At 34.9% G+C, this 18,448-nt stretch overlaps 1 protein-coding gene, 1 long non-coding RNA gene and 1 pseudogene across 5 annotated transcripts in view; 2 read left to right on the top strand and 1 right to left on the bottom strand.

The window, feature by feature from the left end:
* Positions 1–18,448, top strand: part of LOC105749373 — a 128,520-nt gene that overhangs the window by 46,124 nt on the left and 63,948 nt on the right. The window lies entirely within an intron of this gene.
* The window catches only part of AARD (alanine and arginine rich domain containing protein), a 50,803-nt gene that overhangs the window by 24,947 nt on the left and 7,408 nt on the right, over positions 1–18,448 (bottom strand). For both annotated transcript variants that reach the window (XR_004231076.1, XR_004231075.1), the window contains exon 3: positions 11,445–11,576. The gene's annotated coding sequence lies outside the window, so the exon portion shown is untranslated. The remainder of the gene's footprint in view (positions 1–11,444; positions 11,577–18,448) is intronic.
* On the top strand, positions 11,571–12,783 carry LOC116420682 (annotated as a pseudogene). The gene has a single exon (XR_004231074.1). The product of XR_004231074.1 is annotated as a zinc finger CCHC-type and RNA-binding motif-containing protein 1 pseudogene (transcript).

The following is an 18,448-nucleotide window of genomic DNA, read 5'->3' as shown; positions in this document are numbered from 1 at the left end:
TATCAGTCATGTAGGAGCATATCATCAAGAACAGAGAAATAGCATAATGAGAATTGGTTCCTGCTGAAAATTCAAAAATCTAGAAAGGCAGAAAATCAGGAATGTAAAGGATCTTAGCATCAATGCTGGGACTTGGAGGTAAATGAATCCAGGGCAAAAGGGACAAACTGGAAGAATATGCAGACTGAGAGACTAGAAGTGAAAGCATGATAAAGAAAAGTAATATATTTAGTATAAATAAAATAATTAAAATGGTATAAAGACAAGAGATTATTATCATTAAGTAAAGATTTATTAAGTGCCTACTATGTGCTATTCACTGTGCTTTGCATAGTGGGCTATAAAGAAAGGTAAAGAGTCTGATTCTTTTTGTACAGCAAAATAATGTTTTGGTCATGTATACTTATTATGTATCTAAGTTATATTTTAATATATTTAACATCTACTGGTCATCCTGCCATTTAGGGGAGGGGGTGGGGGGGTAAGAGGTGAAAAATTGGAACAAGAGGTTTGGCAATTGTTAATGCTGTAAAGTTACCCATGTATATATCCCGTAAATAAAAGGCTATTAAATTTAAAAAAAAAAAAAAAAAAAAAAAAAAAAAGGTAAAAGTAGTCACTGATTTCAAGTTCACAGTCTAACAAGACAGACAACATTCAAATAACTGTATAAACTTACTATATAAAGGATCAATAAGAAACTTAACAGAGAGGGAAAGCAGTAGATGGTATATACCTAAAGTTGGAATTAGGAAGTCCTGAGTTCAAATCCAACTAAGACACTCAACTATCTGTGTGACCCTGAGCAAGTCTCTTAACTTCTGTCTCCCTTAATTTTCTCATCTGTAAAATGGGGATAATAATAGCACTTACCTCCCAGAGTTCTTGTGAGAATCAAATGAGATAGTATTTTCAAAGCACTGAGCACAGTGCCTGACACATAATAATTGTTTAATAAAGGATGATTCCCTTTACTTTCCTTAGAATTGTGAGATTTAAAGCAAGACTTCTTTTAGAAGATAGGATTTTAGCTGAGTCTTGAAGGAAGCAGACAATGTAATTTCAAAGTTCGGGATCTTGGAGATGTATATAAGACTTAATCTGAGATCCCAGAAGTAAGGTTGAGAAGTTGAAAAGACGGAAGAATTGAGAGGTCAAGTTGTTAAAGGGGTCATCAGCCCAAATAATGATATTATCAAGGATGGCATTAGGGATTGGGAAATGGAGAGAAATCTGAAGTCAGATGTTAAATCATTTTGTGGCTTTAAGATTACCTGAGATACCATTCCAGGTCCCTAATTGCTGGTGCCTTCCTTTCTAAAGGTACCTTAAATCTACTCTATGTGTATCTCCAGTGTATCTATTTATGTACATATTTTCCCCCCACCAAATTGTAAGCTCCCAGAGGGCAGGAACTACTTTTATGTTTCTTTATATCTTCAGTACCAAACAATTCCTGGACCACAGTAAACACTTAATAAATGGTATGTTGACTTATTATCTGATTATTACTGAACCCATTTGTGCACTTTCCTGTCTTACTAGGTAGGTGCTCCAAAATGGATATATTTTTTAAGGTAGGTAGATTCACCAAGTATGAAGAGATAAGACCTGTATTACATTGGTGACAGTGTCAGAGAACTTAAGGGAGTGTATCTGAAAGATGTTGTAGAGACAAAATTGATAAACTTTGGCCCTAAATGGGATAAGCAGTGGGAAATGGTCAGGATTAGAGGATGACACCTATGTTTCAAGTCCTTGACATTAACAGGTAGTTTTGAAGCAAGGAAAGACTTTGTTGTGGGTGGGAGGTGGTGAATAATAAGTTTAGTTTTATGTTTAAAATGTCTACAGAACTATGAGCAAGTCACTTAATCACTGTCTGCCTCAGCTTCCTTATTGTTAAAATGGGATAATAATAGTACCTAACTCCAAGGGTTGTTGTGATAATAAAATGAAGTAAAATTTATAAAGTGCTTTGCAAACCTGAAAAGCTTTCTCCATTCCCCCATCCCTGATAGGGGATCAATAAGACATAGACTATGCATGTACAATCATGTAAAACATTTCTGTATTGGTCATTTTGTATAAGAGAACTCAAATATAAAAGAAAAAGAAAGTGAAAAATCTTGCTTCAGTCTATATTCAAACAACATCAGTTCTTTTTCAAATATGCTTCATCGTTAGTCCTTTAGGATTGTCTTGGATCATTTTATTGATGAGATTCATTAAGTCATTTTCAATGGCTGTCCACTGTTTCTGGGATGTTCTCCCTCTTTAGCTCCACCTCCTGGTTTCCCTAGCTTCCTTTAAGTTCTAGCTAAAATCCCAGCTACTATGGAAAGCCTTTCCAAATACCTCTTAATTCATGGGGCCTTCTCTCCATGTAATTTACTATATTCTCTCATATAGCTTGCTTACACATCCAGGACCATCTCCAGTCATCTTGATCTATACCCGGCCATTGGACCCAGATGGCTCTGGAGGAGAAAATGAGTTATGTGGCCTTGTCCAGCCCTCCCCCACTTAAATCCAATTCACTTGCATGTCATGTCATCACCTCCCCAATGTCATGGTGCTCTTCAAGAACAAAGGACAAACAACAAAACATAATTGTTTGTATGTTATCTCCCCCATTAGACTGTGAGATCTTTGAAAGCAGAGACTTTCTGTTGACTTTCTTCATATCTCTAAGATTGGATGCAGTGCCTAATACATAGTTGGCATTCAATAAATGTTTATTGACTGAGTAAATATCTCAGGCTGCATTCAAACTCAAATCTTCCTGATTCTAAAGCCATCCTTTTTAAATTTTTTTTCTTTATTACAGCATTTTATTTTTCAAAACATATGTGTGGACAATTCTTTACCTTTAACCCTTGCAAAATTTTGTGTTCCAATTTCCCCCCTTCCCCCATGCTCTCCCCTAGATGGCAAGTAGTCAAATATTTGTTAAACATAATAGAAATATATGTTAAATCCAATATATGCATACAATTATTATGCCACACAAGAAAAATCAAATCAAACCAGTAAAAGAGAAAAGAGAGAGAGAGAGAGAGAGAGAGAGAGAGAGAGAGAGAGAGAGAGAAGCAAAATAAAACAAATAACAACAAAAAGAGTGAAAATGCTATGTTGTGTTCCACACTCAGTTCCTGTAGTCCTCTCTCTGGGTGCAGATGGCTCTCTTCATCACTGAACAAGTGGCACTAGTTTGAATCATCTCATTGTTGAAGAGGGCCACGTCCATCAGAATTGATCCTCATAATATTGTTGTTGAAGTGTATAATGATCTCCTGGTTCTGTTCATTTCACTTAACATCAGTTCATGTAGGTCTCTCCAGGCATCTCTGAAATCATCTTCCTGATCGTTTCTTACAGAACAATAATATCCCATAACATTCATAAACCATAATTTATTCAGCCATTCTCCAATTGATGGGCATCCATTCAATTTCCAGTTTCTAGCCACTACAAAGAGGGCTGCCACAAACGTTTTTCCTCAGGTGGGTCCCTTTCCCTCCTTTAAGATCTCTTGAGATCTTAAAGGAGGGAAAGGGACCTATATGTGCACGAATGTTTGTGGCAGCCCTCTTTGTAGTGGAATAATGGAATATTATTGTTCTGTAAGAAATGACCAAGAGGATGATTTCAGAAAGGCCTGGAGAGACTTACACGAACTGATGCTGAGTGAAATGAACAGGACCAGGAGATCATTATATACTTCAACAACAATACTATATGATGACCAGTTCTGATGGACCTGGCCATCCTCAGCAAGGAGATCAGCCAAATCATTTCCAATGGAGCAGTAATGAACTGAACCAGCTACGCCCAGAGAAAGAACTCTGGGTGATGACTAAAAACCATTACACTGAATTCCCAATCCCTATATTTATGCCCACCTGTATTTTTGATTTCCTTCACAGGCTAATTGTACAATATTTCAGAGTCTGATTCTTTTTGTACAGCAAAATAACGGTTTGGTCATGTAACTTATTGTGTATCTAATTTATATTTTAATATATTTAACATCTACTGGTCATCCTGCCATCTGGGGGAGGGGGTGGGGGGGTAAGAGGTGAAAAATTGGAACAAGAGGTTTGGCAATTGTTAATGCTGTAAAGTTACCCATACATATAACCTGTAAATAAAAGGCTATTAAATAAAAAAAAATAAATAAAAATTTAAAAAAAAGATCTCTTTGGGACATAAGCCCAATAGAAACACTTCTGGGTCAAAGGATATGCACAGTTTGATAACTTCTTGAGCATAGTTCCAAATTGCTCTTTAGAACTGTTAGATCTGTTCACAATTCACCAACAATGTATTAGTGTCCCAGTTTTCCCACATCCCCTCCAACATTCATCATTATTTTTTCCTGTCATTGTAGCCAATGTGAAAAGTATGTAGTAGTACCTCAGAATTGTCTTGATTTGCATTTCTCTGATAATTTTCATATGACTAGAAATGGTTTCAATTTCTTCATCTGAAAGTTATCTGTCCATATCCTTTGACCATTTATCAATTAGAGAATGGTAAAGCCATCCTTTTTTAAAAAGCATTTAAACATCAATGTCTTTAAAAACCTTTTTTACTTACTCTAAATACATAATGAGTGAGCATAATAAATATATCTTCATTGATGCTTAGCAGTCCTGTTCTAGTCAACCTTTTTATCTCATTCTCCAGTGAGTTTATATAAATCTTTTCTCATATATTGAACTCTTGTCATTGTTTTTATCCTCCACATATAGTGCAAATAACTTAGCCTTCTACTTCATTACAAAGAATGAGTCCATGACATGTGGACTCACTTCAACTCATTCTTCAAAATGTATCTGTGCACAGTTGGCCCTTTAATGTATGTTGAGTGAATGGATGAATGAACAATTTATGCTATAATAATATAGTAAAAATGAACGAATGAATCGTGTTCCCTCAAACTATTTCCTATCTCAGAATGAGGGAGAGCCCTTCCATTAATAAAGACTTATTCTACTATCCTCTGTGCCTGGCAGTCTATTCCTTTCTGTATCCTCTAGGATCCTACTTGTCATTCATCCTATCTTTCACATGCATCATTAATCTCTCATTCTCCACAGGCCCTATTTCATCAGCAAAAATACATGTTCTTCCCAAAACAAAAGAAAACAAAAAATTCTTCCTTTGACCATTCCAGAGCCATTCATCTACCATCCCACTGTTCTCCTCCCTTTTGCTCAGAAAAATATTGGGGAAAATTGTCAATACCAAATGCCTCCATTTCTCACCACCCACTCTCAATTGGGAAACAACATAGCCTAACATTAAAGCACAATAGATTTGTAGTCGGAGTATCTAGATTGATATCCCAGCTCTTGCACTTGAAATTTGTGTAACTTTGGTCAAGTCACCTAATTTCCCTCAGTCTCAGTTTGCTCATCAATAAAATTAGTCAGTTAAATTCAGTGATATCCAAGGTCCTTTTTATATCTTAATTCCAATGAAATCATTTGCAATCAGGCTTCTATCTCACCAATATTAGAGCTTTATTCTCAAAGTTGGTTAATCTCCTAAATGCCTCCTAATATCTGAGACCTTTTCTCTGTCTTCATCCTCCTTGCAAAGGCCACATATGACTCTGTTGATCAGCCTCTCCTACTGGTTACTTTCTTTTCCTTTGGCATGAAGAATACCAAATTCTCCTGGTTTTCCTGCCATTCTTAACAGCTCCTTTTTCATCTCCTTTGCAAGCTCTTCATCTTCTTTCTTTCTTTCATCTTTAGATGAGTATTCTCTAAAGTTCTGTCCTCTTTGAATCACTCTACCATTTCCCCTTGACAACCTTATTAATTTCCATGATTTTAGCTATCAATGCAAATATATGCAAATGTCTCCTAATCCATATAATATAACACCTTGACTTCTGTCCATAACTCCAAATTTTCAATTGCCTATAAGATACTAACATCTGTTTAGTCTACTGGCAATTTGGACTTAATATGTCTAAAAACAAATTTATTATTATTATTTTTTAAATCGGCTTCCTCTTCTGACTTCACTCTTTCTATTTGTGACACTACCAATTTGCCCAGTCTTCCATATTTGAAATCTTGATGACACCGATTCTTTCTTTTCTTTCTTCTCTCATATACAATTAGTTACCAATCCAATTAATATTATATCTCTTACAACTGCCTCTCAACTCTTTTTCCATTGACCCCATACTAATAGAGGATATTACAATTTCTCCTTTGGACTATTAAAAAAAACTAGCTCCTTTTGCCACCATTTTCTCAAACTTAAACATGGATGAATGTTTACATTACATTACAGCATGACTGTACAGAATGAAAAAATATTGTTTACATTAATGTCTAACCTCATCACTTCATTGTTCTATAATCTTTAGTGGTTCCCTATTCACTATTAAGTTAATTATTTTACCTGGCACTTAAGGGCATCCATAATTGGATGTCACTCTATGATTCCAGCCTTATCTAAGCTATTTATCACCACATTTTCTTAAGTTGTTTTGAGTTATTTATATACCCTTGTATATATATATCCACATTTTCCTTTCTTTATGCCTTTGTTCTTCCTCTATCCTATTATGTTACCCATCCCTAACATCCACCTGAAGCGACACATCTTTAAGAAATAACCATCTTTATCTTGAACCTCATATAACTCTTTGCCTCATTTCTACTTCTGTTTTGTTCTTCTTTTAAATACCTAGAGCTAAGCATAGGACACAACACAGAACTTAAATGTTTGTTGATTGTTTGGTACTGTGTTTTATAAAATATTATTATATTAATTGTGTACTTGCCATATCACTACTAAATGATAGATTTCATAAGCATAAATTTAAACAGTCTCTTATTCAATAGCTAGTAGTGTTCCATATTCCGTGTACATTTATGATGTACTGAATTCCTTTTGAATTATTAAATCCTAGAGTATTTTATATGTGGGAATTATAGGAGAAAAAATATTGTGGAGGCAGTTGAATATATCCTGACCCTGCAAGTTTGTTTAGGGAGAAAAAACCACTGCAATATCTTATTTACAATCTTTTTCTTTTTCTTAAACATAGTTAGCAAGATGGAGAAGGAGGGGCAGATCTAGTTACCTAAGCATTCCATTTAATCAGACTTTTAATTTCCTAGGAATGGAGATAAATATATTTGTCTCACACTAGAATGAGGTTGTTGAAGAATGGGTTTCTGGTAATTGTTGAAATAAATGTTTACTTTTTTTTTTCTCAGATAAAGTATGTGATCTTTGTGAGGCTGTGTGTTTGTGTGTTTAAAAATAACTTTGATGTTGATAGAGATTATGAAATAACTCCTAAGGAGCTAAACAATTTTAATTTGTCAGTTTATAGCCTCATTTCCCCAACAAAAAGATTTTTTTTTTAATGAGTTTTGGATGTTCATCTTGCTCTCATGTTCTGCATCATAAATTTACTTCTTTGGGAGGCTTTTCCTAAGACTTACCTAAGGCTGCCAGGCAAACTTATGGAGCAAAGTTTATGGCAATATCTACAGGGGATCTGGGGGGTAAGGCGGAGGACCAGTATCACCAAGGACTTGGCTCAAACAGTAAATCCAGCACATATAGCAATGAATGGGTTCAGATTTTGTTATCCATGCAATTTTCTTCTATTATCAATTTAATTTTCTAAGAAACATTCTAAACATTAGGGAAATTTTTCCTGTAGCCAATATTTGCAGTATTGTTAATATGAACTTTCTTTAAAGTGAAATTGAAATATTTTTCAAAGTAAATTGACCATCAGGCATTGGAGTTGCTGCCTCATTCATGGCCCATACTAGAAGTTTATTAGCCCAATATAGGAAGGAATCACTCAAGCCACAATAATTGGCATTTTTTTGGTTATTTAAATTTTCCAAAGTATTTTACACATTTCATTTCCTCATTCAAACCTTGTGATTACAAGCCTTGTATGATAAGTTCTAAAAGTATTATTTTCCTGATTTTCCAAATAAGCAAACTGAGACTCAATGAGATTATATAGTCATACAGTTGGTAAGTATGAATAGTGGAATTTGAACCCAAGATTGTTGACTTCAGGTCCAGCCTGATTCTACAGGACTCTATAAGGTTTCTGAGAAAAGACAGACAAAATGAAATTCCCCTATTTGCTAACTGCTTTCTCAGATGCTAATACACAGATGGGCTCTGCTTCAAGTGGAGGAAATCCCCACCTACAAATTTTACTAACTGTAACATTGAGTCTGTGAGGATGAACAGTATGGTGGAAGATACACTATACCTGAAATCAAAAGATGTGATTTTGATTCCATCATTTATTAATTGTTGGCCACAGTAAATGACATAAACTCTGTGAACCTTTGGTTTCCTCATCTGTAAAAGCAGAGTATCAGCCTTCCTTATCCCTCCCCCCTTCCCCCGCCCCTATAGAGTTAAAGTGACAATTCAATGAAATAATGTATAACTGAAAGTCTCTGCAAATAGTAACATATTAAATATGTCTTCCTAATGAACTTTCTATTACTTCAGTCATATACTTATGCCTCATACTCTCCTACTAGATTATAAACTCTCTGAGGATAGCTTTTCTAAACTTTGCATTTCTTCTAGTATTTAGTATAGAATTCTACACAGCAGCTGCTTCAAGAAACTTTTGTTGACTTAAATCAACAACTTGAGAAGAACAGTATTTCAACTGTACTGTGAAAACAGGAATACTTGATTAGAATAATGTCTGGGGCCTTTCAGAGGTATTTTTATAATACATTTTGAATTTTGTCTCAATTTTGATTTTATTTTTCCTTCCATTATTATTACAAAATTTTATATAAAAAAAATGAAAACGACTACACTGGATTATATTAGTAAATTACATCTATTTCCAGTCTGATTTTTTTCTTTATGATTTTTTTCTAGTGCATCACAAATGATTTTGACACCATTATGAAAAGCTTAACTGGTTCAGAAATTCCAGTCAAAAAGTCATGAAAGAAGGACAACTTAAAAGTCATTGCATCCTTTGTGAAATAGTTGAACATATAAAGCATTCCATTTCCTAAATGTCAATGGGAGTAGCACAATGAATTGAATGCATGAAGTGACTTCAGAGTTTAATTTGTGGAGCTTTAAAAAAAAAAAAAACAGAGTACAACATCCTCTGTATTTCAGCAAAAAGCAGATTTCCAGTTTTTCTTTTTTTGTTTATCAAAACAAATTTTTAAAGGCACTGGATCCATAGGATTTAGAAAGGTGAAAAGCAACTTAGGAGTTATCTAGCCCAATGCCTCTCATTTTACAGATTAAAAAATTGAGACTCATAGGTTAATTGAAATCTTTAAATCTTTAAAGCCCTGAACATAAAGAAAATGTATTCACTATCATTTTATTTCATTTTTATTTATACAATTTACTCAAAATCTTCAGGTGCTCTGTGGCATTCTTTCTGATTTACTTGAAAGTAGGACTAACATTGATGATCCTAAATGTGGGTTTTCAAGCAAAACATTTTTAAAATGCCATCTTATTCTTCCTATCAACAATAAGAAATATAATATCTAATTGTTGTTAAGGGGAAATGTGTCTGGATCCAAAAAAAGAAAAAGAAAAAAGCTTGAATGTAACCTAGAGAGTTTTAGGGTTAATTAATTTTGGTTGAACAAAAGTGGCTTTTATCAGTAGATGGAGTAGATCTGTTAGGCATAGAGAGACCATTTCTTGTTACAAAAGGCATCTTCTATCTGACTTATGGGAAGTTTGATCAGAAATGCAATCAGAATTTTCCCAAGAAAGCATCATTATTCTTTTCTTTTTTATCTCCTTCTTGTTAAATAGAGAAAAGAAGGACATTACACTTTCTCCCCAACTCACACACAAATGTTGTTTTTATGGAAGTCCTCTGAAAAGATCACATTTATAAAGTAAACATAATGCTGAAAAATTCACAGAATATAAGAAAAGAAAAACACAAAATGGAATAAAAGCAAAATATTTCATGTTTGTGAATCTAAAAATAACCAACTTGTATGTCAATTTATGGTTTGTTGTTTTAGTGAAAACATCAAGATAATCAACTATAAGAATCATCTTTGATCACATTAAAAAGTATTTTGACATCAAAGGTTGTGGTTATTTATCCTTGAAGAATTTCATATTCCAGTAGTGAGGCAGTTCTACAAAGCATCAGTGAATCTTGGGTACATTAAGACAGGTCAAAGTACATAGTGTTCAGAATAAGGAGGGTAGTAACCTAACTATCTTCTGCCCTAGTCAGATAGCATCTAGAATATAGTATTCAATTGTGGGTGCTACATTTTACTTAGCTGAATTTATTTTTTTCATATATCTTAGTCCTGGGTCAATACTCAAAGGCCCACTGTTTCTTCCTGGTTTGGTACTCAGTCTTTAAGACTGGACGGATAAATTGGAGAACATCCTGAGGAGGACACTAGGATGATGAAGGATCTATAGTTCATACCATAGGACCATTGGCTAAAGGAATTGATGTTTAGCTTGGAAAAGAATATACTGAGAAGGTTGATGGCTTTCTTCAAGTATTTCAAGGGCTCTCATATGGAAGAAGGATGGGCATTTGTTCTGTTCAACCTCAGAAAAGAAGAACTATATTCAATGGGCAAAAGGTGCAAAGAGGCAGATTTTGGTGTTGGAATCTTTACAAATTGTTAAGCCATTAGAGTTGATAGAGACAATAATTATCTAATTTAGCATGGTTCAATATGATTGATTTGATCTTAGAAGGAGATATTTTGGGCCAGAACTTGAAACAAGGTACTAAGTACAACTGATAAAAACAATACTTGTTCACACCTTTAGAGAGCTCATATAAGCAAGAAATATTTAAGTACTCATTGGTGTTCACATGTTTAGGGTTTAGAAAGAGATATCTGAATTCACACCTCCCTTAATCCCTGCCTTCAGAAGGTGGAGTCAGCCTTTTACACTCAGCATAAATACAGCTCCAGTGAGCCACTCAAGAGGAATTTCTCTGGAACATTGACTGGGGTCGGAGAGGAGAACTCTGGGAGGAAGCCCACGAACCCTATCTTCAAGGCAAGAGAGACTCATTGCATCTTCCAACTTGGTGCTGGCTGGAGGCTGAAGAAAGCAGAGGCAGAAGCCAAGGACAAAGCTGTAAGAGCTCTTGAAACCAAGCAGAGAGATAGGCCTGAGTTAACCAGGCTATATTGAAGGACACAATAAAAGATCTGAACTTTTATCAGCTGGCTGAGATTTTGGAGTAATTATTTACTTGTAACTGAAACTAAGGCTGCCTCCAGATATCTCCCAGAAAGAACCTTTATCATTTTAAAGAAGAGAAAAACATTAACATTTTGGCGCCGGAACAGGGATATGAAGGATATGGATATGAAGGTTGCCCCAGACCATGAACCCTACCAGTAATTCACTGGGAAACCCAGTCCTACCTGTGCAACTCGCCTTCTGCTTCCCTCTTCTCTACTTGGAATAGCATCCTTCAGACTGGACTTCAAGATATTGTGCTTCAGTTCACTGAGGAAGCTGATCCTTTCAGCTTTGGGATTCTTCTCAGGAGCTATCTAGATTAGTGAGAGGAAATGAGTGGTGGATTAGCACCAAGTAAAAGCACCGTGTATGTATCCAACTTGCCTTTTTGTCTGACAAACAATGACTTATACAGGATATTTTCCAAATATGGAAAAGTTGTAAAAGTTACTATTATGAAAGATAAGGATACCAGGAAGAGTAAAGGTGTTGCATTTATTTTGTTTTTGGATAAAGAATCGGCACAAAATTGTTCGAGGGCACTAAACAATAAGCAGTTATTTGGGAGAGTGATAAAAGCAAGCATTGCTATTGACAATGGAAGAGCTGCTGAGTTCATCCGAAGGCGCAACTACTTTGATAAATCTAGATGTTATGAATGTGGAGAAACAGGTCACCTAAGTTATGCTTGCCCTAAAAATGTGCTTGGAGAACGTGAACCACCAAAAAAGAAAGAAAAGAAAAAAAGAAAGAAAATTATTGAACTGAAAGAAGAAATTGAAGAAGCGGAAGAAAGTGAAGATGAAGGAGAAGACCCTGCTCTTGAGAGCCTCAGCCAAGCCATAGCTTTCCAGCAAGCCAAAATTGAAGACCAACAAAGATGGAAGCCCAGTGCAGGGGAACCTTCAAAATCAAATGATTCAAGACGCCCAAGGATAAAGAAAAGTGCATATTTCAGTGATGAGGAAGAGCTTAGTGATTGAAATTGATGTATTATATATACATCACTAAAATACAAAAATTTTAAAGCACAGTTAAATGGTGTTAAAATTACCATTGGAATTTTGAATATAAGGAAACATGTAACTAATATTTTATACCTTATAACTACAATTACAAAGTTTACTTTCATAGGAAACCAAAAACTTATTTAGAAGTATCATGTTTCTAAATTTATTTTAGTAGAGCAATAAAAATCCAATTTTGCTTCTAAAACTGTTACTCTTCTAAAAGCATATGTAAATGCAACCTAACCAGTTGCATTCAATAATAAGAAAACGAATTGCTAAATATTGTCATGTCGCCACTATAGACTTGCTTTAAAGAAGTTAAGTATTTTTAAGAAGCTATTAAAAAGTTAAAGCTTTCTTCATGTTTCACATGTCAACGTGAGCATTTTTCAAATCTAATTTTAAACAAAAGCTTCCTAAGAATTAAAGAAAGTCAGTGACTTAATTGTATTTAGAAATGTTCTTTACTAACGTTCCCCAAAGAATTTTTAAAAAGATGAATGGCAGGAGTTGGGGGGAGGAGAATCTTGGAGTCCCAGAGAGGTACTCCCACCTGAGAGCTTGTCAACCTCCACTTCAGTCACCTGCTGGAGGGCCCAGGAGGGCAGCAGATTTTCCTATCTAAACATGCAATGGGTTGTGTCACTTTATTTGTTTATTTACATGCTCAGGGCCCTTGGCCAAGCTACATGCTTGCCTGGCAGTATTCCAAGAACAGGGAAAAAAGTTTTAAAATGTAAATTTGTGGTGATCTTCTTTAAAATATAAGAGTTCTCTCTGGGAGAAAGCAGGTTTCTCGGGGAGGTTTTCTGGAGGCAGCCTTAGTTTGTTACGTATAAATAATTACTCCAAAATCAGAGCACTCTGGTCCTAAGAACTTCAAGGGAGGTGTGAACACAAGCATTATTATCTTCAGTATTAGCAACCCATCACCCTGCAAGGATTTGCTCTAAGGTATGAACCAACAAGCACTGTATCAATTCTATTGAGTTAACACCAGGACCCTGACTTCACCCTTGAGTTTTCACTTTGTTTCAAGTTGAGTTGACACTAGGATTCCAACATCTTGGTTTCTCCAAAAATAGAACTGGAATTTCTTCCCACTTTGGGATCTTCAAAGAAAGTCTGAATGATCATTTATAAAATATGCAGGAAAGGGAATTCTTTATTTACATATGGCTTGTTCATTTTTGACCTTCTAGCTCTTCAGTTTGGTGTCATGGATGGAACATGGGATTTAAAGTCACAAATTAGTAGGTTAAAATTCTGCCAATTCTGTTAAGTTGGAAGGGGGATAGGCTGAGGAATGAACTGTGCAGTAGCCATTGAAAAATCATCCCTGCTAAGTTTAAAGAGTTTCGTTATCAAAAGGTTGGCTACTAGATAATAATTTTAAAAAACACACACACACACACAGTAATTCATGAAGATTATCTCCTAAGGCAGTTGCAATCTATGTCCAGGAAAAGAGTGTCCATATAAAATGAAATCATGGGTGATTTGAAATATTAAACTAAATATTATCATCAGTTGCCCTAGGCTTAAAATAAATTGCTCAACCTAAAAAAAAGATTAAAATAATAAGTCCTGACTTTCTTTAAATGTCTACTTAATGTTGTTCAACAGAACTTGACTGGATGGGTCTATTTTATATGAATTTGGTTATAGGCATCAATCTGTGCTCTGTAAAAAAGTATATGATCTTGGAGAAAGAATGAGTAAGTGTGAGTAGAGACACTGAAAATTTGTTTAGCTGCAAAATTTTTTGCACACATAAGGCTGAATTGTAATGCTGTCAGATTAGTAAATCTCTTCAATTAAGCACCATTAAATGTTTAAGCTAGGCAGGAAACTAAGTTCTTGATAGGATTCATCATCTTCATCATTACTATAATTTTTTAAGTAAATTAATAATTGAAACATAGTGCTACTCTGAATAAAGGCAAACTTGGAAAATACATACGCAAGTCCTAAATAAAAATTGGCAAATCAATATAACTAGAAGAAAAGCATTTGTCATAAATAGTAGTTATGATTTATATACATTTTATGAAAAATTAATTACAGAAGAATTTTGTGAAAATGGCAGAGAGACAGAGAAATTGAAACAGAAACATAAAGAGAGATTCCTAGGTCAACAAGCTTCAGACTCACTATTCTTCTGGTAGCATGGTGGAAGGCAGAGTGTTATAGTAAAGAAAATATTTTAGTCCTGGTTCTGCCATTAATTGGCTGTACAACCTTGGCCAATCATTTGACCACTCTGATCCTCAATTTTCTCATCTATAAAATATGAAATCTACAAAATATAAGATGATCTCTAAATTCTTACCCAATTTTAAACACTTATGATGTTTACTCTCAATCCCTGGGCAGATGAATCTCATGTTTCTGATAGAGAAAGAGACATGTATATGATTCTAGGAATAGTGACACTACTTCCCTCAGTAGCTTTTTGACAACCTTGACAATAGCCCCAGATGGGATTACTTCAGTTTTCTAAACAACAGACAGGAAATGTCAGCAGGCCAAAGCTCTGGGAATCACTGGCTTCTCAACTCAAAAATAAGAAGGAAAAAAAATTTTTTTTCTCTTGCTGCTCTCCTGTACATAAGAGCCCCCTGCTGTACAGAAAGACAAAAAGTACCATGTCCTATCAATATTTTTCCTCAGGTCTCAAGAAGGTTTTATAGGCTTGTAAACTAAAAGGCATACTATTTATATTTTAGATCAAAGAGAACCATCTGTTCTCATAACTACACTATAAACAATACTTGACTAATCAATATCTCTATTAATTCAATTCAACAAACTTTTATTGAGAACTTACTCTCCACAAGGCTAAGCCCCGAAGGGAGTACTTACTAGAAGCAATAGACTCGTCTTGCTTCCAAGCAGCAGAAGAATTTTAGGCTAATAGAATTTATAGCTGGAGGGGACCTTGGAGATCTTCCAATGTACCTGCTCACTTTTACAAACTAGTGGATGGGATACCTTATTCACAATGGTATGTACTTTGTAGATGCCATTAATCATGTTAATGTTGTTGTATTATTTGATTATAGTACTAAACTCTGTAATCCAATCTCCTGTTGGGAATTAAGCATAGCTACTTCCTTAACACTGGAAAAAAAGGATTAAAGAAAACATTTGTTGTGCTCTGGCCCAGTTTTGCTAGTCCCATTCATACTAAATACATTGATCCATGTTGGTTAGGATTCCCCTAATGGAGCTAAAATTGAGGCATAATGACAAGAGGATAGATAAGATATAATGAGAAGAATGTAGAATATCATTACTCATAGTTGTAGTATTATCATCACCATCTTCTTCATTATCATTTTTTGGAATCAGAAGATTTGGGATTGAAATCTAGCTCTACTATTTACCACCTATGTGAACAAATAGGGACATTTTAATTTTATTCTAGAGATAATAGAAAGCCACTGAATCTTCTTGATTAGGTTGTGATACAATCAGATAGAGCCAGTTAGGTCGAATTTGAGTCTTTGTGACTCCAGTCTTGGCCATCTACCCCATATTATAACTCAAAAGCACCAAATTTAAAAATGGGATATCATATAAATGTTTGATTTTAAAACATTATTGATTTCAGGGTGGGAAAATTTGGACAACTAGGATTTTTTAAGTAAAAGGCACGTTTCTGAGAGTCATTTAAGTCATGAAAGGCAGATGTCAAAACCTGAGAACAGCAGGATGAGTGGAAATCTGCTCTAGCAAGCGGTAGTACCTAGAGGCAATTGGGTAGAAGACTCCTGCTGAGTGATTAGAGAGAGAATTAACTTCAATAGCAGAGAGCTCCAGTGACCACTATCTCCCTTCTGCATCACACTCAGAGAAGGGAAGCTTCTCATTAGGGTCTTTTGCTCTCTGCTGCCACCTCTGACTTGAGAAGGTAAAACAGAGAGGGCTTTTCTCCAGCTTTGATTTCCACCTTAGCTGACTTTAAAGAATCAACCTGAGCCATATTCCTGTGAGCTCTGCTCTGATTAAATGACATTGTATTAATAATCTGCTGAGCTCGTCTGTATAATGCAAATGCAGCCAGTTTGGTGAGCTCTACATTTCTCTGGCTTCATAATAAAGCCTATTTATTGGCTTTTTATTTTAAAAAATTGGCTTATTTATTTTAAAAAATAATGTCCTTTTAAGGACAATGGAAAAAATGAAAGAGCTCATAAATGCTATATTCTATAGCTGAAGAGTAGTGAGCATCAATAGCCAAGCAGTGAACAGAGAAGCAATTTTGTGTTGTGCAGCATGATCAGTAATGTTTAAACCTGCAGTCCAGAGTTGTGTTACCCTAAGCACTTGAGTTTTCCATATGAAGTAATATTTTTAAAGCATTTTTCAAACTTTCAAAAGTGCTACATAAATGCTAGTGGTCATCATTATCATCATCATCCTGTGTTTTCCTGCCGGGTTTATATAAATGAGTGTTTCTTTTTCACTATAGATGTTGAGTGCTTTGAAGGAAGAAAGAAGAAGGTAATGTAGATTGATATGTGCATTGTGATATTTGCTGTTATTTCTATATTGATTTTCAATATATTACTATCAATAATACTTTTATTTCTTCATTCCTCCTGAGACTTCCTTTTTGCTGACACATTTCCATGGGACTTTCTCTTCTCTGCCATATACACCTTTTCACCTGGGAAGCTCATTCTCCTTCTGATTAACTATTCCCTTTAAGACTCTCCATTTTAGGGAGGAAGCCCAGGCTAATCAGAGCTACATTCTTCCCCAAACTGCATGAATGATTCACTAGACTTCCTACACCATGCCTCTGCCTAGGATATCTTTCCCCCTCCAACCCCTATTCTCATCTTTTCAGTTACTTTTAATAGCATTATCCCACATTAGAATATAAATAAGTTCCTTGTAGGCAGAACCTTTCTTTCTACTTACATGTATATTCCCAATGCTTAGTACAGTGCTAGCACATAGTAAAATGATTAATAAATATTTATTGACTTAATTTCACTTTATTTTTTTTGCCTTACTACAAACGTTTATGTTTAAAATCTAAAAGTGTCCTTATTCTAAGCATCTGGTAATGTAGATGGAAAATATATTGGATGGGAGCTCAAGAACTATGGTAGGAAATAAGAAAAGTATATTTCCCCTCAACAGAGATACCCCTGGAACCTTGAGAGAGTTTAAATATAAGTATATAGTGGTGGTTTATTTCTGGGAATTGAGAGATGTAGGAAAGTTGGAGTCCAATCCAGAGATTGAGTGGGGTATAGACAAACTTCCTCCAAGGGATGTATATGTATATGCTTTGTGTTTGTATATATACTCAAGCATATACACATATACACACATATTCCTTGCAGGGAGTTCTCTACACACACACACACACACACACACACATGGAAAGAAAAAGAGAGAGAGAGTCTGGCATATATAATGCCCTAGATACACATATGTACATATTTACATACTTCTATATAAGCATGTATATATTTTTTCTGTAACATTGGTGGTTATCACATAAAGTCACCAAATCATTTTCCAACATATTTTAGGGAGTGAGTATATAGGCACTGCATTGTACTGTGATATCCCACTTTTACCACATTACATTTGGAAAATTCTGTGCTCTCACCTCTGCCTCAGTTTCCCTGTCTTCCTTCAATAGCTCAAAACCCACCTTCTTCATGAGGTTTTTCCTGATAACCCTTAGCTCTTAATGCTGTCCCTTTCAGATTCCCTTCCAACTTCTCTGTAAATATTTTATAAGTACTGAATTATTTACATTTGGTCTCCATCAGAATATAAGCTCCTTGAGGATGGGGACCATTTTTTTGTTTTTATGGTTGTTTTGCTTTATTTTTTTTTATTTCTTTGTATCTCTAGCAACAATAATTGTTATACAGTAAACACTTAAATATTTGTTGACATACTTAAAGCATGTATTGGCAAGGGACAGAAATATTAGGGACAAATTGTGGAAAATCTTGAGAAAAAGGGTATAGAACTTTGAACTTTACCCTGTAGATTTCATGGATCCATTACAGTTTTTTGGGGAACTATACCAAAAGCTGTTTGTTTTTTACTTAAGAAAATTAAAATGACAGACAAATATTGTAAAAGAAGATATGAAAGAAACAATATCCATTTCATATAAATTAGATCTTATAACAAGA

The sequence above is a fragment of the Sarcophilus harrisii genome, chromosome 1 (assembly GCF_902635505.1).
Source record: "Sarcophilus harrisii chromosome 1, mSarHar1.11, whole genome shotgun sequence".
Taxonomy (NCBI): Eukaryota; Metazoa; Chordata; class Mammalia; order Dasyuromorphia; family Dasyuridae; genus Sarcophilus; species Sarcophilus harrisii.
The sequence above is the reverse complement of the archived record's forward strand: the minus strand, read 5'-3'. Positions and strand labels throughout refer to the sequence as shown.